The 24,346-nt window shown below is 44.1% G+C and overlaps 1 protein-coding gene across 2 annotated transcripts in view; it reads left to right on the forward strand.

The window, feature by feature from the left end:
* Positions 1 to 24,346, forward strand: part of PNPLA7 (patatin like phospholipase domain containing 7) — a 1,294,112-nt gene that overhangs the window by 227 nt on the left and 1,269,539 nt on the right. The window contains exon 1 of one of the 2 annotated variants that reach the window (XM_069241380.1): positions 73 to 332. The exons of the other annotated variant lie outside the window; for it this stretch is intronic. The gene's annotated coding sequence lies outside the window, so the exon portion shown is untranslated. Of the gene's footprint in view, positions 1 to 72; positions 333 to 24,346 lie in introns of those variants that run through there. 2 annotated transcript variants of the gene reach the window in all.

The raw sequence follows: 24,346 nt of genomic DNA on the forward strand, positions 1-24,346 counted from the left end.
GTGGGGTTCGGCTTGTTTTAGGTTTATTTTGCTAGGACTTGTGCTTGTTTCGACAGTCTTTTGCTGGGTCGTTGTGCTTGTCTTTATTTTAGTACTGCAGGGCTCGCAACACTACTGGGACGGGCAGGGAGGGAGGGCACCGGACAACCCTTCTGGGGCTCAGGCTGTTAAGAAGAAGTTAATCACGTGAGTCTAGCCTCTGCTTTGCTGCATCGTCCAGGTGCAGTTCTGTTACACGCGCACCAGTGTATGTGAAGTCTTGTGGAAGGACACTTAGCAGAAAGGAGAAACTTGGTCCAACTTCCCCAGAGGTACCGAGGCAACATCAACAGGTAAACGGAGTGTTCTTTCTGGGCCTGACATTTAAAAAAAAAAAAACTAAATTGGGGACAAAAGTATATCAAAAGCACGAGTGCTCTTCATTTGCCTACCGCAGACCACCTGTTGATTCTCTGATTGCTCTTAGTTCAGAAGTGTTGTCAAGATGATCCCTTTCACTTTAGCGGAGATTAATCCGTTTTATTGTAGTTTGGTGCATGGTTGCTTTGGGGATCTTTTAGCTGTAGTGTTCACACTTCTCACATCGGTTTGCAGTGCACACTCATGTCATTTGATAGTAATTCAAGAGATTTTCTGTTTGGATAAAGTGACTGGTGTGGTTTGGTACGAGTCAGTTTTCGTTCTGCTGATCTTTGCGACTGCTCTTTAGTGTGCTCTCTTTTCTTTAGGCTATACTTTACGCGTAGCTGGATTAACTGCTTGCCTAGATTGTACTTTCCACATTAACCCGTAAAATGCCTGGCCTTTGATCCGCACAACGTCCTGCAGTTCAGACTGTTTCTTCAGGGGTTTCATTTCTGTCTGCTAAGGTTTAAAAGATAATTTTCCAGAGCTCCCGACTATGAGCAGTTTCTTGTTGCTCAATTGGCTCACATACACAGTAAGCAGATTACTCCAAAAGTATGTTTTTAAATGGAAAATAAATCCTACTCTTTGACCAATTGCTTTCGTTATGGGTGGCTAAAATAGTTGGCCCTCTCTACAAGTTGATTGATTTATTTTGCGCACTCCTAACAAATGTGGTCTTTGTGACTATGATAGGTACCTTGCACTTTGACCCTCACTTTACATTACATTACACCTTGATCTCTCTCCCTCTTTGCCATCACTCTAACAGTCACCTTATCTCTCTAAATCTTCCCTTTCATGGTGTTCAAGCAAAAAATAACTTCTTGTAGTAATTTCCATGCTAGAGCCTTGGGCTAGAACCCCTGACTATCACCATTTCCTATCCCTCCACGTAACCGAATACCCAGACTCCCTCTACCGAACCTAGGGCCAGATGTAGCAAAGGGTTTTACCCATTCTGTGTCTATGGGGAAATGTGTTCGTACATATGGTCCCTAATTCTCTCACAGGATCACCAATTGCTGCTGAGCTGCCTTCCATTTCTGTGGTAACCACACCTGTGTGCTAGCTGTACCTCATTTACAGTGGTGACTGCAGGTACTCGTAGGTACGGTAGTTAAGCAGTCAGAATATCGAGGAAGTTAGGCCTTTGTTGCTCCTGGGAGGACTCTATATAGCACTTCCATGATGGTTTATTAGAGCCTCAAATCAGCTGGTCCTCAATCACTCATGGATGGATGGACTCCATATAGCATTTTATTGGTGGTCTAGCTGTGCCTCAAATCCTCTGTCTGTCCAAGTTGAACATCATATAGTATTTCCTTGTTGGGTTTAAGAGATATAAAGATGGTAAGTATCTGAATGCACAATAGGATTTATTCTCGTACATATCTGTGGTAGCATTAGGCAAACAGTGCTTTCACCACGTTCAAACCACACGCCTCACCCAACGTGTTCCACATAGGTCAAACAACAAACACCGGTCAGCCATGCACTCCAAAGGACGTCCAGGCACCTAATGCAAATTGGAGAGCTTCTCAAACTCACCAAGGGACTGAAACTATATAAAAATGATGCAGTTTGACCACCCTTAAAGTGCTTTTGGTAAATTTTGGAAATAATTAAATACAAATGAATACAGTAGTTCTATGAACACTAACCAGGTGCTTATTTTTCACCTACTTTAAAATCCCTCCTCTGGCTGCTTCGACACCTCTGCTTTAGGTAGAGGGTAGCCAGTATGACATATTTCAATAGCCAACAGCCAATTTATTTGATAACTTATTCATGTTCTTCCCTTGTTGGGTCATGGATTTAAGCTAATAGTTGTCAGTTTCATCTGTTTCAGTATTATAAAACCTCTGCTCTTGTGTATGTCTATATTTGCTCTGAGGCACTCCTTGCTATGTTTCAAGTAATTCTTCGAACTTCACAGAGTGAGTCGTATTGAAGAAGGATGTTGAATAAAATAGACCGGTCTTTACAGAGACTATGATGATTGAGACGCCTGACTGACAAGTCTTATATCGCTGGGTATATATTTGCTTGTTCCTTCTTCTAGTCCTGGGTGTAATCCTCAGAGCCTGCTTGCTTTATTGTAGCATTGCTGTTGATTGACTGTATGCTGCCCCTCCCCTCCGTTGAGTTGCTTCTTTTTGTTTCTTAGTGGGCTTCTCTTCACATATTCTGGTAGAGGAGCCCACTGCTGGTGGTATAACGGATTTTCCTCTGTTGCTCCATGATGCTCCCCTCGGAGCATTTACTGTGGCTTGTTGTATGATGCTCATTCCTTTGGGTTGCTTCTTGCTGCTTCTTAATATATTTCTCAGAGCATGTACGATGACTGGTTGTACAGTGACAATTCTTACGTGGTGCTCCTATGCCGCTACTGGACAGAAGGTTGCTTCTGCAAGCATGCATCTGAGTTTGAAGGGTCTCTGCCGTTCATGCATAATACCAAAACACTTCACACATAGGCCGCATCACATTCATATACTTCTGCCAGTTCACACACCTGCATTTAATGCATAATTGTCCTATCTCTTCTCCTTTTAACTTTCCAAGGAATAGACAAGCATTAGTAAAGGCAGTAGGTCTATCCTACACAACAGCTTCTGGCTTTGGCTATGTATTTTAGCCATGTTGTACCCTAGTGTGGCTGCTATTCAGCATGGCTAAGAGTTCATGGCATGGAGTATCATAGAGTGGACTGTCGAGTAGTGTCATATAGTTGATTTGTTGGAGTGTCGTAGAGTGGAGTACAGGGATTAGAGTGTTGTAGAGCGGAGTAGAGTTCAGTGGTAGAGACTGGCGTGGAGTAGGGTGTATTTGATTGACATAGAGTGGAGCTGGGTGGGTTGGAGTGGTTGGACTGGGTGGTTAGATTGAAATGGAGTAGGGTGGATTGGAGTGAGTGGTTTAGGTGGGATGGATTGAAATGGAGTGGGGTAGAGTGGGTTGGGTGGAGTGGATTCGATTGGGTGGATTTTAGTAGGATGGATTGGAGTGGGTTGGATTGCATTGGACTTGGATTGGAGTGGGTGGACTTTGTGGGTTGGATTGAAAAGGGGAGGATTGGACTGGATTTGAGTGGCGTAATTTAGAGTGGAGTGGTGTGAAGTAGGGTGGATTAGATTGTATTGGAGTGGGATGGATTGTATTGGAGTTGGGTTGATTGGGGTGGATTGGATCGAAATGGAGTGGGGGTGGTGGATTAGCGTGGGGTGGACTAGAGGGGGTGTATTGGATTTGAGGGTGGTGGAGTGGATTGTGGGGTGGGTTGGATTTAAATGGTGTGCGGTGGATTGGTTTGTAGGGGTAGAGTCGGTGGACTGTATTGGGGTAGAGCAGGATGGATTGGATTCGGGTAGAGTGAGCTGGACTGTACTGTAGGGGGTGGACTGTATTATAGGGGGTGGACGTTGGAGTGGGGTGGACTAGAGGGGTGGATTGCATTGAGGTGGGGTGGATTGCGGTGGGTTGAGTTGGAGTGAGGCGCATTGGAGTGGGGAGGAGTGGACTCAAGTGGATTGGACTGGAGTTTGTTGCATTAAGGTGGTTTGGAGAGGGTTGGACTGTACTGGAGTGGAATGGATTTGAGTAGGTAGATTGGAGTAGGGAGGATTGTATTGGACTGGAGTGGGGTAGATTGCATTGTGATTGGAGTGGGTGGACTGATTGTGTTGGTTTGAAATGGAGTGAGTGGACTGGTTGGGTTGGATTGAAATGGGCTGGATTAGAGTAGGAAGCTGCTTGGATTGAAGTGAAATGGAGTGGGGTGGACTGGAGTGGGTGGATTGAAGTGGGTTGGGGTGGATTATGGTGGGTGGTTTGGAGTGATAGGACTGAGGTGGATTGGGGATAGTGGGGTGGGTTAGGGTGGATTGGTTTGAGGTAGTGTGTGATGGATTGGATTGAGGTAAAGTGGGTTGGGTGGACCAGTTTAGAGTGGGATGGTCTAGATTGTGGGGTGGATTGTGGAATAGGTGTGGATTCGAGTGGGTGGACTGGCTTGGATTTGAGTGGACTGGATTAAGATGGGTTGGATTGGAGTGGGATGGTTTGAGGTCGAGAGGGGTGAACTGGATTGGAGGGGGCGGGTTGTGGGGTGGATTGGGTTAAAGGGAGTGGATTGGATTGGAAGGAGTGGACTGGATTGGAGGGAGTGGATTTTGGATTTGGGTGGATTGTGGTGTGGATGTGAGTGGATTGGGTGGATTGGGAGGGGTGGATTGGATTGGGGGTAAGGTGGGGTTGAGTTGGTTGGGTGGATTACATTGGGGATGGGTTGGATTGATTTGGGGTGGGTTAGAATGGGATGCATTGGAGTGGACTCAGGTGGATTGGACCGGAGTGTGGCGCATTACGGTAGATTGGATTGGAGATGGTTGGACTGTACTGAAGTTGGGTGGAATGGATTTTGAGTGGGGTGGATTGTAATGGACTTGAGTGGGGTGTATTGGAATGGAGGAGGTTGGATTGAATTGGAATGTGTTGGGTTGAGTTTAAATGGTGAATTAGATTGGTGTCTGATGGATTGTATTGGAATGGATTGGAGTGGGGTGGATTGTGGTAGAATGATTAGGGTGGGCTGGCTTTGGGTGGGGTGGATTAGATTGGGGTGGGTTGACTTGATGCGGGGTGGTCTGAATTGAAATGGGGTAATTTGAATTGGTGTGTAGAAGATTGGATTGGCGTAGGGTGGATTAGAGTAGGGTAGATTCGTTTGGTGTGGGATGATTTGGATTGGGGTGTATTGGATTGATGTGGGGTGGATTGGAGTTGGAGGACTGGGGCGTACTGCACAATTATACGTTAAAGCATAATTTAGAAAATCACACATAAGAAAGAACCCATGTAGCTTTTAAATATTTAGAACAAGATAATCATCTTTTGATAATAGCTAGCACCCATGAGCAAAGATAGAACAAAAATGAGAAAATAAGACTTGGCAAAATAAAGGAAAAGAGTTAACTATATAGAAAATAAAATTTAGCAGTTTTCCTTGTCTTGCTGGGCACATTTTTGCCAGTCACACGTTTTATGATTGCAGGGCACTAGAAGTTAATAAAAAGTACAAAATAGTTCTGCTATCATGTCGGGAGCAGCTGACGGACACCAATTAATTTGAATAAACCAGTGTTTGGCCCCTTCTTCTCAGAAAGAAACATAAATTATGCTTAGCCTGCAGCAACCAATTACAAAGCTGTAAAGAATTCCATCCAAGCCACCAAATGGTAAGTGACTGGCTGCCTCCAAGCCCTTTTTGTTAAGTGTCTTGCAGGTGAGACGCAATCGCTAGGGTGTGCACTCACTCTTAGGGTCGACCCTAAAAAGGAAAACGGGCCATCTCCATACCAACAATCTAGAGCAGCATCCCCCACTGATAATCAGAACGACTCCTACCCTGCTGCAACTGAGGAGTGAACTGTAGACCTATATCTCCAAGAAGCATTACACCTAAAGATTACAACTACCTGTTGTTTACCCCATACACAACTGTATCATTCAGTGGGCTCTCGCTAGTGTACAGCACTTTGTTGCTTGTGAGCTGAGTTTGCACTCTAAGTGTTAGCATGTTCACATGCATACATATGAATCATGCCAAGACCCCACCATCAAGTTGTGGAGCACCCTCCTCTCTACCCTACCATGCAATCCAGCTTTCAGTAAATTCTCTGATTTGTTTTCCACAGATTGTCTTGCATAGAGTCCAGCAGGAGCTGGTAGAAAGTACTTGTATTATAATCCGTTGAACTCTCAAGCAGCTCCATCACTGCAACTTTCTCACCACAAGGACTCTCCCTAGATGCAGTTAACAAGAAATCTCTAATCTGTAGAAATTTAAAGAAGTCCTTACTGCGAAGAGAGAATTCCTCTTTCAGGTCACTGAAAGATTTCATTTGTCTGTCAAAGAAAAAAATCACCTAATTTTCGAGTGCTTCCTTGTGCTCATTTTATACGGTAGTTATCACAGAAATTCTTTTGGAGAATTGAGGTGTTCCACAGTGGCCTATAATAGCTAAACCAACCAATTTCTGTTCTGCTCTTAACCTTAACCTAATTTGAATGCGACCCTTACTGTTTTAAATGTAACCTTTTTAAAGTAGCTTGGCTCCGCTATTCTCAAAAAAGCAGCATTGCCCCAGATCACCCGACATATAGATGGGGGAGGTGGGGGAGGCTTTCCCAAAAGACTTGCCAAAGTAATCAGGTATAATTAATGTTTGGATACATTGCAAGGCTGTAGCCTAATAGTGTAATCTGAAATTAGGTAGTATAATCTGAAATTACGGACTGCCCATCCTCCCCTCTCCCTCGGTAACACTAAATACTTCAAAGCTCGGCGAGCTTTAGCAAAAGACCATATAAGACCGCTAGCTATCTCTTACATTCGTTTGAACCAGTTTTGTTCCAAATTCCGTTGGAACAGTCCTGAAGAAATACAAAACCCTTGGGAGGAAGAGAATTTTAAAAACATTACATTGCCCTCCTATCCAAAGATGTAAATTATTCATGCAGTGTAGTACTCTTAGTCTTAGCTAACACGGGGCAAGATTATTTTCCACTGTAGTGTCTAGGTTGGTTGTTAACTTGACCCACACCCCCTGATATTTGACTTGCCTAGTCTTCCATTCATCCTTCAGACATATCCATTCATTAGTCTCAATCTGACACTTGGCCTTGTTTAACTGATAACCCAACACCTTGCCAAATCTTGAAGTTTATTTATCTCTATTAATATTCTCAGAGGGTCTGGTGTTACTACATCAATATCATCTGCGTACCCTAGTGTTTTGTCATCCACCCAGGGTATTTCAATAGGAGTGATTAACTCGTTGTTTAATAGCATTCTTATTAGTGGGGTGATGTATAGTGCAAAAAGCAGTGGTGTCCCACCCCTGCCTTGTGCCCCTTGAAATTGAGATGGCTTCAGATTCCGATCCTGCTTTTTGTAATCTTGCTGTGGGATTTTTATATAAGACCTAAATTGCCCCAATAAATCTGGGGTCTATGTTGTTCTTCTGAAGCACCACCCATAAATTACCCCAGTTCACCAGGTCAAAATCTTTCTCAGCATCCAATAAAATCAGTGACATAGGAGCCCTAGCGACCTGCATTGCATCAAACAGAGCTATAACCCGCCTGACCTGATCAGTAGTCCCCCTCCCGGGAGATAAAACCGTGCTGCCAAGGTGAAACCAATTTGCTTTTCACCATACTAAATCTGGTGGCAAGAACCTTCACCCAAAGTTTAGCGTCTCGATTAATTAGAGAGAAAGGCCGGGTTTAAGAGGGTTCTTCTCTTTTTAAAAAAAAGACAATAATATTCGCTATCAACCATGATACCGGGGCTTGAGAGCTGCCTCGAACAGCCTTAAATAGTACGAGAAGTTCATCCCTCATTTCCAAGAAAAATATCTTAAAACATTCTAAATGGATCTTACCTGGTCCTGCAGCCTTTCCTCTAGGCAGTGAACTCAACTCTACTTCAATCTCATCAATGGTCATCGGACTTGCTAGACTAAGCAGTTATGATCTGACATAATTTTTGGGTGGTTTTCAGTCATTAACCCCTCACACAATTCATTCGATACTAAAAAATAAACTAAACTAACATGTTTCTTGTGAGGGAAGGAGAAACAAGTAAATCCTCAGTCAGGAGCCTTACATTGCTGCCAAACACTTATCAGTCCGTGACTCAATACAAGAGTCTGCACTGCCTGGAATACTCTGGGTTTTCTCCCCTCGTACCACCCAAGATTCTGAATAGATGAGTTGCTATTGATGTGAATATTCAGATCTCCACATACATTGATCGGCATTGCCCAAGCCGCTAATTCAATATTAATAAAATCAATTATTTCCAGATCGTCCTGGTTAGATCCCTAAATTGAACACAATGTAAACTTGATCCTATCAATTGGACATTCTAGAATCACCCAGTGGCCTGGCCTAATTTGTAAGTGGATTTCCTTGTCATTTCTACTGATTTATTGTGTGCCTCTACCTCTACTCCTTTAGTTGTTGTCCCCTGTGTAGTGTAGGCCAGTAGTCGATACACCAGAATCAAACAGGAGAGGTAGAAGTATCAGGTTACCACTCAGCTTCCCAACTAACCGTCTTTTAATATAAATGGGAGTGTAACCACATACCCCAGTATTCATCAAGGCGTCCCTCTCGTTTCTTTTGGGAGACCCTCACCAGCTATTTTCTACCAGAAGTATATTATTACTCCGGTGTTCTCCTAGCTAATAGCATCATCATGGGGTCTCCTCCTTCCCCTAACCAATGGGGTAGTTTCCACATAAGTCCAGAAAACTTTAGGGATCTGTGAACAAAAATACAAAAAAGTGCAGTGAAAGTGAGAAAGTGATCTAAAAATGCTTCAATCTCTCAGCTACAATCCACTTTTACTGTGGCTGGGATAGGGTATGTTTAAAAACAAATATAATGTAATAGGAACAAATTATGTGTCCTTCACACATGTCAGGTCGACATGTTTCAGCCAACTCTTGCCCAAAAGAGTAATTGGCTTTCTTCAGGACCAAAGAATCAGCGGATCCCAAAGTGCCCAGATATGGGTTTTACCTTTCTGGACTTCTCAATTTAGTGAAATGACTTTGCAAGCTCTATACTTGTGGTGCCCAAATGTTCTTATGATGAAGATAGATATAGATATTATATATATATATATATATATATGAGATCATATTGATAAATAATATAATTTCTTTGATTTAACAACTTTCACACCTTTTTCTAATCTAGAGGTATTAACTCCTACCTTACTTTGTGCACTAACATATACCACATATCCAAAAAGCATCTAAATAGTCCAAAAGAAAATCAACATAAAAACAAAGACCAAAGGGAGAAAATTCCTCCCTATTTTTGTATGGCAGCCCCCCGAATTCAAAGATGAACTGCTTTATTTATTTATTCAACACACACAATTATCTCCCATTTCACCTACCTTATTACGAGAATTACCTACTCCTTCTGTTTTTTTTTTACAGAATTACATCTCTTGATTTATACATCACTATAAAGGCAAGATGATGTGAACTTCATGAATCTGCTTATACTTATCACAGCCTTTGCCTAAACCTTCCTTTATTAATCAGCTTTCCGTAAATTAATTTAAAATAGGTAGGCATTGTCAGAATGGTAAAACGTTCCTTGCTTCGGATGCCCATAATAGCAGCAGGCAATAGATATAAGACAGTAAAAAAACAGCCTGCTAGCGGGTGTTCTGTTGGTTATTCCGTACTCACTTATATGTAATGTCCTAGACTGAAGACTACAACTGTGACAACAAGGCCCTCCATTCTGGAGAGGACAGAGCGCCTTTCTGATTCATCCTGGTAGATGAGCTGGGGGCGGGGGCTTGCTTCAGCCACTCACGCGAATGCCATCTTGTCTCTCTACATGCTCTTAAGCAACTGAAATTCTTTAAATTCATTAATATTCATATAGCCCATACCATGCCTTCGAGCACCAGAGCTTTAGAAGTAGGATTGCATGCAAATAGCTGAAAAAAAATAAACTATGTAAAAGATTGGAAGGTAACAAACAATAACACATTCAGTAATTAAACCAACACACTAGCGCTGACACTGATCCTCTCTACCTAGAGACCCATATCTAGGCATAATGTGCTAAAATATAATAACAGGATTTTGGGATGTATGAGCTTTCAGTTCGCAGCAGGTTATCCACATTTGTCGCTAATAATCCTTCCACTGAAACTGTTAACAGATTACAAGGCAACCGAGGGAGCAAGAGAGGGACTTCCTACCAATCACTTACCTCTGGTGAGCACTTGGTGCAGGAAGCTGGCTCTGTATATACTATAGCAAAATGAGATATAGGGTGCACAGAGTGCAGTGGTTTACTAGAGGCTTAACAGAGGCTAAAGTAGATAATACTAATGCTCTCTTCTGTGGTAGTGTGGTCAAGCAGTTAGGCTTATCAGAGGGTAGTGCAAAGCATTATTGTACACACACAGACAATAAAGGAAGCATACGCTCAGTGATTAACTACAGGCCAATGGTTTTTATATAGCAAAAATATATTTTGTTACTTTGTTTCTAGAACAACAAGATTGAAGTTACAGGCAAGTACATTTGCAATTAAGTATCCAACATATGTATCAACACCACTTTGTTTCAAATTGGCAAGTTATTCGGTTTTCTAGTAATTAGCAATAATCGGTTTCAAAAGTCGACACAGTTTTAATTTTGAAAGACCTTTCTAGGGGGGATGAAGAGTTAGCACAGTTAAGTACAAGACTTGCAGTTCCAGTCCTCTGTGATTAGGATGTCCACAGGTTGGGGTTCAAGTTAACCCCAAACACCCACCACCAGCAACACAGGGCAGGTTAGCAGGATCCCAGCACACTCTGTCAAGTCAGCATCAATACCAGCAACACGGGGCCGGCCGGGTGCAGAGGTCAAAGTTGAGGTTGATTTAACATGGGAACCTATGGAGACTGGGGGCATTCAGAATCAGGCCTTCTTGCGGGTAAGTACCCGCTTCTTTGGAGGGCAGACCTGGAGGGTTTAGAGGAGCACCGGGGGAGGTCACAGGTCAGTACCAAATACACACCCACAGTGTCAGACTCCCAATGCTTTCTTATAAGGGAACCAGGGGGTCACAAAAGATGCTGCAGGTGAAGTCCAGGGGGTTGGGTCCGGGAAATCAGAGACTGGACAAGGAGGAGGGCTGCCTGCTGGACGTTGCTGCACTGAAAGTCTGATTCCCCAAGGCCAGGGGGCTGTGGGTGTAGTGGTACTTTTTGGCTTTGGGAACCTTTGTCCGGTTCTGTCGCGGTCGGGGGGAGGTGGGGTCCTCCGGATTCAGGCTGCTGGCGTCGGTGTGTTGGACAGGAGGGGTCAACCTGGGGTGGGCCCTTGCTCTGAATCGCCTGGGGACCAGCTCTAGTCGGTTGAGCCACCTGAACACAGGCCATGGGTGTCTGGTGCAGGGTGGGCAGGACTTGTGGAACCGGGGCGGATATGGAGCCCTTTGTCAGAGTTTATTTCTGGACCGGGACGTTGGCCAGTAGAGTTCTTGGTCCTCTTGGATGCAGTCAGTACCCTTGAGGCTTTTAAGAGCTCTCTGGTCCTGCAGGTTACGTCGCCTTCTGGTTGCAGGGCTTCAGAAGCTGGAGACAGGCCTGTAGGGCTGGGGTCAAGTCAGTTGGTGTCTTCAGGATTCTCTGCTGGGGACCTGCTTAGCAGTACTTCTTCTTTTTTTTCTTGCCTCTTATTTAGGTCACCAGGAATCTGACGAGCTAGGTTCAGGGAAGCCCTTAAATCCTGGATTTAGAGGCATTACAGGTGTCAGTAGCCAATGACTACTGTCCCTGAGGATGACTACACCCTTCCCCTTCCCATTCCCTTGGGGAGGAGGACACAGTCCTGACCCTATTGATCCATGTCCTCCAAACCAAGATAGAGGATTTTGCAAGGCGGGGGGCACTTTAGCTCTGGATACCTAATGGGTGGTCCCAGCTGAAGTGGTCACTCCTCCTTGTTTTCCCTAATTTTCCCTCCGTACTTGCTGCCAAAAGTGGGGCTTTGTCTGGGGGGGCAGGCATCTTCACTAGCTGGAGTGCCATGGGTCACTGTAACAAGAAGCCTGAGCCTTTGAGACTCACTACCAGATGTTACAGTTCCTGCAGGGGGCGGAAGTGTGAAGCACCTTCACCCAGTGCAGGCTTTGTTTCTGGCAACAGAGAGCACAAATGCTCTCACCCATGCGGTCAGAAACTCGTCTAGAAGTGGCAGGCTGGCACAGGCTGGTCAGTCCTGCACTAGAAGTTTGGTGAATTACAGGGGGCATTTCTAAGATGCCCTCTGGGTGCATTTTTCAATAAATCCAACACTGACATAAGTGTGGGTTTTTTGTGCTGGGAAGTTTGATACCAAACTTCCCAGACTTCAGTGAAGTCATTATGGAGCTGTGGAGTTCATAATAACAAACTTCCAGCCCATATACTATATATGGCCACACTGCACCTACAGTGTCTAAGAATGGATTTAGACATTGTAGGGGCATATTGCTCAAGCAGCTGTGCCCTCACCTGTGGTATAGTGCACCCTGCCTTAGGGCTTTAAGGCCTGCTGGAGTAGTTTGTAGGCATGGCACCCTGAGAGGGTTGCAATGTCGATTTTGTCTTTTTCTCCCCCCCCAGCACACACGAGCTGCAAGGGCAGTGTACATGTGCTTGTTGAGGGGTCCCCAGGCTGGCATAATACATCCTGCAGCCCTTGGGGACATTCCCTGGCCACAGGGCCCTTGCTACATGGGTACCTTCTACAAGGGACTTAACTGTGTGCCAGGGGTGTGCCAATTGTGGAAACAATGGTACAGTTTTTTAAAAAAAGAACACTGGTGCTGGGGCCTGGTTAGCATAATCCCAGCACACTCTGTCAAGTCAGCATCAATATCAGGTAAAAAGTGTGTGGGGGGGGGGAGGTGGGGTTGGGGTAACTATGCCAAAAGGGACACTTTCCTGCACTTGCTATAAGGCAGCAGTTAAAGCCTCATTCCTTGAATAGGTAAAATAAACAGTCTGTAATAATGTATTGCCATGATCTTGGTTTCATAAACAAAAGGCAGTCTTTATCTTACAAAATGTTTTTTTTTTTTTAAACAAAAAGAACTGTTGGAACCCTTAACCAGGAGTTCACAAGCTTCTGTATACATGTAAAAAGATCAAAGCGTGCTGGTCAGGACACCTTTACAACGCCCTTGATGATCAGGACATGGTGTTACATGATGGAGGGCAAGGAATGTACACTGCAAGAGGGCTGTTGTAATGTCCTATGGGTCATTGATCCTGGGATGTGACATAAAAGACCAAAGAGAAGATAATTAAAAAAACACAGTTATAATGCACTTGCATGTGTGGTGTGTCACACAAGTGGAAAGTGTGATGTGAGTGGATGTGGGTTGAACAGTATGAGACTCTTATAGCAAGGGCCCAGTGAAAAAGACTAGTGCTGTAATGTTGGAGGCTACGGTGTGGGTCGCGGTAGGGGAGCAGCATCAGAGCGTGTTGGAAGAAGATGCTCCTTAGGTTAAGGTTGCCATGTGATATTGCTGTGGGAGTTGCAAAGAGAATCAACATTATAGGATGTTGAAAGGGAATGTACAATGATGCTGTAGTGAGCCTCTAATTCATGGTATTATGAACAGGGAAAGCATCACACAAAGGGTGAGTTTTTCCTGTGATGGTCTTGCACCTTGGGGCACAGAAAGGAGTGTGTACACAGGATCAGTCTAGTCCTGTGATGATGCATGGTGAGTTTAGTGCTGCAATGTTCCTGTCACAAGCTCCCTGCACCACGGACAGTGACAGCGCTGGGCGAGAAGAAACAAACCATGTAGCTTTGCAATATTTAGAACAAAATATTTGTCATATTTTGAGAACAGCACCCACTAGCAAAACACAAAACACAAGTACAAAGTGAGAAAAGAAGACTTGGTGAAATAAAAGAAAAGAGTTAACTAATCTAACTTACAATTTTTTTCGTCCTGCTGGGCATGTTTTTGCCAGCCACACGTCTTTTCTTTGTTCTTTTTATTAGCTTCTGTCACCCTGCAAAGTAGTACCTTGAGCGGTGGACGGGCACTGATTAAGGCGAATCAATTAGTGCTTGGTCCCTCCCCACAGAAAGGAACAGAAATGATGCCAGGCCTGCAGTTACAAGGCTGTAAAGAAGAGTGCCACGCAAGGCAACAAATGGTAAGCAAGGGGTGGATTCGAAGCCCCTTTAAGTTAAGAACAGTGTTCTATGCGGGACGCATGCTCTAGTGCATGGACTTGTAGGCTTGACCCTAAAAAGTGCACAATAATGGTTCTCATGCACAGCAGTGCACATATAGGCCACTTACAGACACACACACTTTCTTCCAAAGCACTTGCAGGAAGAAGAGCGCCACCCTTCTGCTAAACCTTGTCAATGGTATAACGTGCAATGTAAATGCAATTAAGTCTTCCCTTCATAATTGATGGTGATAGGCAAATATCACTCCATAGACCAGGTATTTGTTGTCTGCAATACTAAGAACATTTTATACGGCTGAATGATTGCGGTCTCTGTTCTGCATCTAGGTTTGAACTGAGACTGGCAGACTTATAGGAATTGTTTGCTCATTCCTGACATTGTTTTGTGGGTGCGTTATGTTGCTGAATAATTACTAGAGGTAAATGGGACAACAGTCCTGAGTTTGTTGGTGTCTATATTGGGTGTATTCAAGAGTAGGAGGATTTGTCCAATTTTGAGAGTATCTGGAATGGGATTCATGTAAGTGAGCTGTTTGAGGTCGAGTATGTGTGAGTTCATTTGCAAACAACTCTACAAAGTTGGAGGGCAAAATGTTGTGTTTGTATTAGTGTGGCTCAACAATGCTGAGGATGTCTATTGATGTTGGTCCGTGTAGAAATGTTGTATTGTAGAGGCAGGTTTCTCAATAGCTTATTGAGTGTTTTCAGTATCTTATTTTATATGTGTACTATGATTACTTCTTTTATAATGGTATATCAGGCCTTGAAAAAATCATAAATTTTTTCCCAGACCAGCAGGTTTAGTGAGTTGAACAATCTAATGCGGATGGACCCATACCATGGTCTCAAATTGTGTGATCCAAGGCATTTTTTTTATTTATTTCACATTTGCCTTTTTCGTCATTATGACATATGAGAGAGCCTTCAAATATGTGAGTTCAGCATGCCTGCTTTCCAAAAACACTTGTTTTCTCAATGGACTAAACATTTGCTCAAAAATATAATAATAATCTGGCCCATTTCTTACACTCCGACCAATGTGGATTTATGGCAGCTCGTAGCACTCAGCACTGTATCCGCCGACTGCATGTGGCTTTGGCCGAGCGTCATTGATTGCCCCCAGACCTTGCCCTTCTGTTTATAGAGTTTGAAAAAGCATTTGACTCGGTGGACTGGGGGTTTCTGTTTTCAGTGCACCGGAGGGCGGGTTTCGGACTGAGGTTTTGCCGCCTGGTTCGAGCGCTGTATACTAACCCCTCCGCCCGTGTGCTGGTCAATAGGGCTCCGTCCTCAGTGTTTGAAGTTCATCGGGGCACGCGGCAGGGCTGCCCCCAGTCCCCCCTTCTATTTACTCTAGCGATTGAGCCACTGGCTCAGATGGTCAGGACAGATCCAATATATCGTGGCTGGAGATGGGGGCCCTCCTGGGAAGACAGGATAGCTTTGTATGCCGACGATGTACTGCTGTACATGGCACAGCCCAGCCCAGCGTATCGGATCCAAGAAGTCTCCACCTGCTACGACGCTATGGGCAGGTGTCAGGCCTCATAATGAATCCTACCAAGTCGGTTTTGGTCCCCCTAGCTCATACGCGTTACTGCTTTGATTGGCAGGATATGATACCCTTACGCAGGCTCAGCTTTAAATATCTAGGTATTTGGGTGACCCTTCTGCCCGAGCTGACATCGGCCAAAAATATGAACCCGCTCTTGGCTCGCGTAAAGACGGATTTACAGAGGTGGCAGGAATTGCCCTTAAATGTGATGGGCCGTGTGGCCCTGTACAAGATGCTGGTCTTACCTAGACTAGACTTCTATATGTATTTCAGAACTTCCTCTTCCCGATCCCACGCTCTTGGTTTAGAGCTCTAGAGAGCACCACCACATTGTTTGTTTATATGGAAGGGAGCCAGACATCGAATAGCGGCACGACACTGCCGGAGAGGAGTATATGACGGGGCCAGAGTGCCTCAGATCCTTATCTACATTATCTACCGACCCAGCTGCTGGTGATTCATGATTGGTTCAACGGGGGATGGGCAGACCTGGCTTATCAGGTCGAGATATTGGGATTCCCGAGTATCCTGGATGCACTATACGGTGCACCCCTCCCTCGGGACATGGTATCGATAACTAAGGTGGTCTTCCTGGCGTGACGCTCTGCGTTGCGGCTTACTCGATGGAATATGATTGTCACCCATCAGACCCCGTTATGGAGGGGGACATGGCTGAGAGAGACAGCAGCATTGGAGGGGTTTGTGGGGTGGGATCTGCTAAGTATATCGCTGGTGGGGGACGTGTGGAAAGGTAATGCATTGAAATCATTTCAGGAACTGCAGGCGGATTTCCGATTGACCCAAGCGCAGTTCTTTAAATACCTACAGCTGCGACATGCTTTGGGAGAACAGTTGCCGACTACAGGCCCTCTGCCGGAGTTCAGCCCGCTTGAGGCCAGGCTGCTTATGGGGAACTTGGGAGGGAAAGGAGTTTCCCAGGTTTATAAAATGTTAGTTAACAATACTCCAGGAGAGTTGATCTCACTGAGAACCAGATGGAAATCAGAGGTGGGGGCTCTGGATGAGATGGAATGGATGGAGGCCCTGGTGGTGTCATGGGTGCTGGTGGTATCAGCAAGACTTCGCACAGTGCAATTCTACTATTTACACAGAGCATATTTGACACCATTCAGGCTATGCCGGGCTGGTTTGCGCTCCACAGCTCAATGTCCAAGATGTGCCGGGGAGCCGGCGGACTTCTTCCATATGGTTTGGTCCTGTCCAGTGCTTCAGGTATATTGGGGCAGGGTAGTCCGGGAGCTAAGCCGGGTGCTTCAGATAGAGGTGCAGATGTCTGCAAAACTACTATTGCTGGGGGTGATGGAAGAAATGGGAGGAGCGCAAGTGAAAAATGCTCTTGCAGGTACCACCCTGCTGGTAGCAAAGAGAGATATGGCAGCTGCTTGGAACTCCTCTGTGGGTCCATCGTTCCAACAATGGAGAAGGGGAGTGGACTGGGGTGCGGGGCAAGAAAAATTGGTGTATGAAGCTAGGGGTTGCCCTCGAAAACATGAAGGGGTTTGGGGATGGTGGCTGGGAGCACTGGGGTAGGCCGTGGGAGGGCAAGTTCTTTGCCGCGGGATCAGCGCCTGCAAAGCTGTTTATCTGTTAGAATGTCTTACTGTTGATGGTCAATGATGCTATGGAATTGGATCTCATTGTATATCCTGTGTCAATTGTCCTGCATTTGCTCTTTTAAAACAAGAAAAATTTGTTTATAAAAAAAAATCTAGCCCATTTCCATTGAAAAGGCCACAAACGTTTCCCACTGACACACAGTTGTATTGATAAAACTATATAGCGTGCAATGATAATGCGTGGAAATTGGGTTTCAGCAAATATTTAGCATTTGCACATCACCAGGTAACGTTTTTTATTTTATTTTATTTTTTAGGTGATTTCATCACTACTAAAATGTATTTTGAAATATTTGTACAGTTCAATTGCAGGCAATTTAAGTGTTGTGTGTTAGAAAAAAACTGGCATCCTACAGCCCTTCATTTCACACTCCATGTACCCTGGCACAGCTGCCAGCTAGTTCACTTTACTTCTCTTTCTCCGACTGTAAAGTTGGAGGATTTTGTAAAAAAACAATCTCCAGGCTAAAATAAGCCTCAATTTGTAAGAAGACATAAGCTAACATAAGACCTCTATCTTTCAACGTGCAGAAAATGTGATGTGAAAAAATGATTTAAAACGGGGGTCTTCAAACTGAGGGGTGGGCCCCCGCAGGGGCCATCAAGTGATTCCGGCTATGGGTACCAGGCTCTGGCCAACAGAAGGATTACGCAGATCATAGTGCTTTGTTTTAAGCAGAAAAATGTTAATTGCATTTTTAAAAGGTAACCGAACTTAACTGCACTGTTTAAGTCGAGACATTTTTAAACATTGACAATTTAATAGAATAGTTATAAAAATTCTGAGTTGGGGGCTGATTTATTGTTTCCCAAAGGAGTGGGCGACGTTGACAAGTTTGAAAATCACTGATTTAGAGGCATATTTATTGCTCACTCTGTTTCTGAATGAGCAGAAAGCCCATTGTTTGCAAGTTTGATAACTTTCACCAAGCCAGTGGAGTAATAGCTCACCCTGATAAAATCTGAATCGCCAAAGCGAGTGGGTAAGTACATTTCTCAAGGCCTGGGTATCTACTAGTTTGAGTGACTTGTTCAACTGCATTTTGTCTGCGTCATGTCGTGCTTGAGCTCATCTACAAGCTCGCCGTAGTATGTTTGGAGCACATTTTTTAAACTCACACTTCACACCCGAATGCTACACTGCAATTCTTCATCCTTCCATCCATGCATTCTAAAAGGGCCTCCCAGTTAACCAATGGCCACAGAAGCACATCTTCCTCATCTGGTGTATAAAGTGCTTCATATATTTTTAGGTCTAGCATAGCAGCGCACATGTGCATGTTTTGTTACTGCTTTGGCTGTCGCCCCTGCTACACGGCTAAGTTTGACTGCAAGCAAACTTTTTTCCTTTTGTGTCTCTCCTTATCGTTGATGATCATGGCGGCCGTGGCACTGTGAATCGGCTCACTTATGTGAAACTGTTTTACTTTTGATTTTCAAGTTATGTGGCAAGAAAAGTCCGGTTAGGAGTTTACAATGCTAGTAGCTCTAACTCGAGCAAATGCGAGACCCATTGCATTGCAAATGCTTGTTCAGTACAGTACTGAATACCTTGTCTATGAGGTGATTCGTGGCATTGCATTTGTCAATAAGGTATCAAAAGGCAGGTGTGGGAAATTAATATTACAATACCTGATAGCTACGAGAGGTACTTTTACTTTTGTTGGTGGTTCATGAGATGGTTCTTGGCTGTGGCTGTGATAATGAGTTTGTTGCAGACAGAGCGGAGTGTTTTGAGTTTTGTGGGAGATTCATCTGAGTTGTTTACTTGTTGATGATTAACTATTTTGTGGCCTATATGATTCCCAACTGTGCCGCCATGGTGAAGGGTTTTTTTCTGTGAGTCAACGTCAACAGGCTTTAAATTAGTATCCAGATTGGGATCGAATGTACAGAGGGAAAATAGATGTTTATTCTGGATTGGATATAATGCTACAGAAAGATGAGGTATTGTTTCTTGAATGTTGATGGCGGAATTAGTTCAGGACTGCAGTTCTTGTGGTTTGATTTTGATTGATTGAGATGGCCGAATGGTGAGTAATAGGAGGAGATGGGGAAATGCACCATGGTATAATATAGCTTATATAATTGTCTTGATGATAATAAACTGACTAGGTAGCAGTGATGGCTAGGCTGTTCTCCATAAAGTGGGTAGGCTGGTGTTTTAATGTCTTGAGGGTCAAAATGTTTTGAAATGCTTAATGTATGTTGAGGTCTGTTAATGTGTCAGCGAACTACACATAAGTCTATACCTTCCATGTCCAAAAAGCAAAGCCGCAGTCTGGGAGGTGGGAAAGGAGGAAATGTCATTTGAGAATTTACATTGATTTGCTGATGAATAAGGATGATGTGTATTGTATTTTGTGGTGGTGAGTTGGTTATGTCTGAGCTTTCTAGTCTTGGAGCACAGTGAATCGTTTACCTCAAATTTGTGTGCATGCTTTAAGGTAGAGATGAAATGAGTGTAGGATTTTAGACACTGAGGGCCATATTTAGGTCTTGGTTTGCGTCGTGCTTGCGCCACGCAGTGTGGTGCAAGATTGAAGCAAACCTTAAGTGAGATTTACAAAGCCACTAAAGGCGACCTTGGGTGGCCCTGCATGGCTTCAAAAATCTCACGGAAAATACTCTGCGCCACGGAGGTGTTTCCATGGACGTTGCGTGAGTGATCCCATGCTTCATTCATGGATTTTGACGTATTCCAAGATTCACCAGAAGTGGTAGCTCTGTCATTTTATATAACATGTTTCCTAGTGTTATGTTTTACATTAGGAATCACGCCGGATTGATTCGGAGAACGTTACAAAACCGCGTTGTGCATACACGTGAGTCACCAGTAGTATTTCCTGGAGTAGCACGGCTCCGAATATATAGTGAGTAAGCTTGCATGCAAGTACGCACGCTAAATTTTGATACACTGATATTAATACAGACACGGTTTTTGCATATTTTAATTTCTGGTTCACTAGTTCCTGCCTTTAGATGGAACGCGTTTCTTGAATCGTATCTAGGACCAGCATGCGTACAATCAGTAAGGTAGTTGATCTCACTGCACACCAAATACATGTTAGGAAACGGAGTCATCTATAGCAGACTACACATATTCTTGGTTTCTTCATTTTTTGTTTACTACCATTTGCACTCGTGCATGGTGCTCTGTCATGCTGGAGGAGGTTTCTGTTGGTGGAGGTTGTCTTGGTTGACCTGGCAATCTGTTGCTACACAAACCATGGTTTCTTTTACATTATCGTCCAGTATACTGTTTGTGTTTAACCTTTATTTGGTGTTGAAAACCTTTGGACATTGATGGAGAATAGTTCCAGCATGAGATGCTTCTACACTATTCTGTATATTTTTTTTATATTTTGTATTTGTATTCACGGTCGTTCTTGCAACAATGTCACTTTTGGACATTTAAGGCGAGCATAGTCTCTCATGGATCTGTGTCATGTTTGAAATGCTGTTGTCTTGCTCGTGGAATGCCTAATTTCTACATCATGATGCTTGATTAAGTATTATTTTATCTATTTGTTCCAGCTACCTCTGATGAAGGGTGTAACCACCCAAAATGCATTGGGTCTCAACAACAGAATTGTTATGTTAACACTGGTCTATGTCAAGTTATGTACTGAAAGTACATTGTATTTGAAGCACCATTCGTATAATACTCCAATCAAATAATGTCAATAATCACAATTTGTTACCATGATATATGGTAGCATGTGTATTTTTTTGTTTAATTTGTTAACTCTCGAAACATTGTAGATTTGTTTGGCTTACTTTCTTTTATGTTGTGCATTTTTTGGTTCTAGTCTACCCTATGGTTTTCTAGTTTGACTCAAACCTACGACTCCCCAGCTGAGGCGTAATGAGGAGAAATATGTTTTTCTCCTCATTTTTCCTCTGTGTGCTGCAATCTTAAGCACACATAGAAAGAGGAAAAAGCCTGTCTGGATTGTTTTTGTGCAGGAAGGTGTCCCTTCCTGCACAAAAAACACTCCTGCATGCAACACAGTGACCGTTGAACCATGGTGCAACGGTGCTGCGTTGACTTTAGGCTGCCAAAATGGTGCCAGTGAAGGACGAAAGGACAGGAATGCGCCATATTTGGATAAATACAGAGCATTCCTGCATTTTCCTTGTGACACAGGACAGCACAGCAAGATGACTTGCTGCGCGGCCTTGCACCACAAAGCCCATAAATATGGGCCTTAGTATTAGCTTATTTTGGTGGTAGATTATTTGCTTCTAGCATCTCTTCCCAAAGAGGAGATGCTGTAGTCTTTAACCACCATTTGCTTCAGACACCTGGGCGAGGACCCTTGAGTGTTCAGTTGAAGTGGACTGTATCCAGTCCCTGATTACTGTTTGCCTCACAGAGGGCTGGCACGTCATCATGGTCTGGGTGTGCGTTGAGGCAAAGAGAAGTAGTAGAATACTTTTATTGCTTGTGTGTAAATTAGAGAATCACTAACACTGGCTTTAAAGTGTTGGTTCTATGTGCAGCAGAGGTATGCAGAGCTGTTTTCCGTGTTTTGAGGTTGGTTGCTGCCTTTTCTGCAAGACTTGTGATCTTGGAGTGCTGCTGCCTGTGCTGTAACTCCTGTTGAAGCAATTGGTTCTTAATTGGTGAAACATATTGCCTATGGGAAGCTTGCTCTGCTGCTGCCAGGGATGTACCTAGTCTGTTCAGCTGACCCTGCTACATCCTGTTTTGTATTTAATCTATGTGCAGAGCTTAAATTGCTGTCCCTGAAAGTTCTGCTGTTGCGTTTGCTGCACCGATTCTAAGAACATTGGGAAAGATGGTACAGCTGCTGCATGATCAAACTGCTTTTGTCAAAGACAGGCTTATTTCGATCCCCGCCAATTCAAGTACCAAAATTGTTGCTAAAGCAGAGTATTCCATTAAGATCTAGTGAGCCATTGATTTGGGTTTATGTTGTATTATTTGTTTAGAGCATTCACACAATTTAGTTTAGTAACTAGCCATAAGACAGTACCAGCCACTTATTGTCCATTCCTTAGTATTTGAACTCTTGTAAATTCATTAAGAGATCCATTATGAAACTTGTTCAGGGTTTAAATTGATTTAGATATGCAAACTTTCTTTTAAAAAGAAAATACAAAAAACATCACTATATTAAAATATTCTTACCAAATAGCACACCCCAAATTCGAAACTATTTGTATGCTATAGTAGGACACCATAAGTAACTTACATTAATTGAAAATATTTTCTATAAGAAAGGACATTCAGTTGCTATCATGTTATTTTATAATTATTGTAATCATTTAAGTTTACATTTCCTTTAAGGAAAAACTATTCTTCAAATAATAATAATATCCATTTGAATCTCATATCAGTCTATTCCTAGAACTCTGCCTGTCACCTGTGAGGGTATCCAAGCGCTGGCGGGGCACAGTGGTTAAGTGGAAGAACCAGGTCTTCAATCATTTTTGGAGCTCTGGTTGTGATGGAAAGGTCCAGGGGTGTAAAGAGAGGTCGTTCACGCCTTTGTTGTCATGTAGGAGAAAGAATGTGCCGCACTAGTGCATTGGCAGATGCAGGGGTGTGAAAGTGAAGGAAGCGGAGTGGAGGTGCCTGGTGGAAGTTCAGGCAGTGGTTGATGTCGGCGGGGCCGCAGTTGTGAACTGCTGTGTATGCATGGGTTAGTAGCTTGAACTCCTGTCTCTTGTGCACTGGGAGCCAGTGGAGTTCCTTGGGGGTACAACAAGGGCGCTAGAGTATTAGTCTGGTGACTTTCTTCTGTATGACCTTTAGTCTAAAGAGAAGGTGAGTTGTAATTCTCAAGTAGAGAGCAGTGTTATAGTAAAGTTGGCTGGTAATGAGGGCTTGAGTGATGGGGCATTTTAAGCGCTGTGAAAGCCATTTGAAGATCTTGCGCAGCATGCGTAGGATGAAGAAGCTGGAGGAGGAGACGGTGTTGACCTGGGATGTCATGGTTATCTTGCTGTCCAGGATGATGATGAGGTTACTGTTGTGGATGGACTGGGGCGGTGCCAGGACCAGTTCCGTGGGCCTCCTGGAGTCGTCCCATGGAGAGAGGTTGTACCTCGGTTTTATCTGTTGAGCTTCAGGCAGTTGTTCCTCATCCAGTTGGCGATGCTGGTCATGTATTTCTGGAAGTTGGTTTTGGTGGTGGTGAAGTCCTCTGTTAGGGGGAGAGCATGAGTTGTGTCCCGTCAGAGTATGAGATGATGGCGAGGCTGTGGGATCAGATGATGTTGGCCAGTAGGGTCATGTATGTGTTGAAGAGGGTGAGGCTGATCAATGAGCTTTGTGTGCTCCACAGACAATATCTCGGAGTTTGAAGGTGAATGGTGGCAGAAAGACTTCCTGTGCTTTTCTGGTGAGGAAGGAGGTGATCCATTTGAGAGTGGCTCCTTGGATGCCAATGTTGTGCAGCTTTGAGATGAGCATGTGGTGTGAGACCGTGTCCTATGCTGCTAATAGGTCAAGCAGAATGAGTACTGCTGTTTCTCCTTGTTCGAGGAGGGCTCTGATGTTGTCAGTAGCCATGATCAGGGCTGTCACGTTACTGGGGTTGGTGTGGAAGCTGGTTTGGGAGGTCTTGAGAATATGGTTCTGTTGCAGGTGCTTGGTGAGTTGTTGGTCGATGGCCTTCTTAAGGACCTTGGTAAGGAATGGGAGCATGGAGATGGACTGGTAGGTGCTGAGTTCATTGAGGTCTGTAAGTTTCTTTAGTAGTGTGTTGACCTCAGCGTGTTTCTGGTCCTTGTGGCAATAGATGTGTTGAAAAGGGAGGCGAGTTTGTGGGCTAATCCTTGTGCCTCCTAGTTTGAATATGTGCTTTGGCCATGGGTCTGTAGCGGCCCCTGAGTGGACAGTGTACATGGTGCAGGTGATTTCCTGGGGGGTGAGTTGACTCCATGCGGTCAGTAGGTTACGTTTGGTGGTTA

The sequence above is a fragment of the Pleurodeles waltl genome, chromosome 6 (genome assembly GCF_031143425.1).
Source record: "Pleurodeles waltl isolate 20211129_DDA chromosome 6, aPleWal1.hap1.20221129, whole genome shotgun sequence".
NCBI classification, from domain to species: Eukaryota; Metazoa; Chordata; class Amphibia; order Caudata; family Salamandridae; genus Pleurodeles; species Pleurodeles waltl.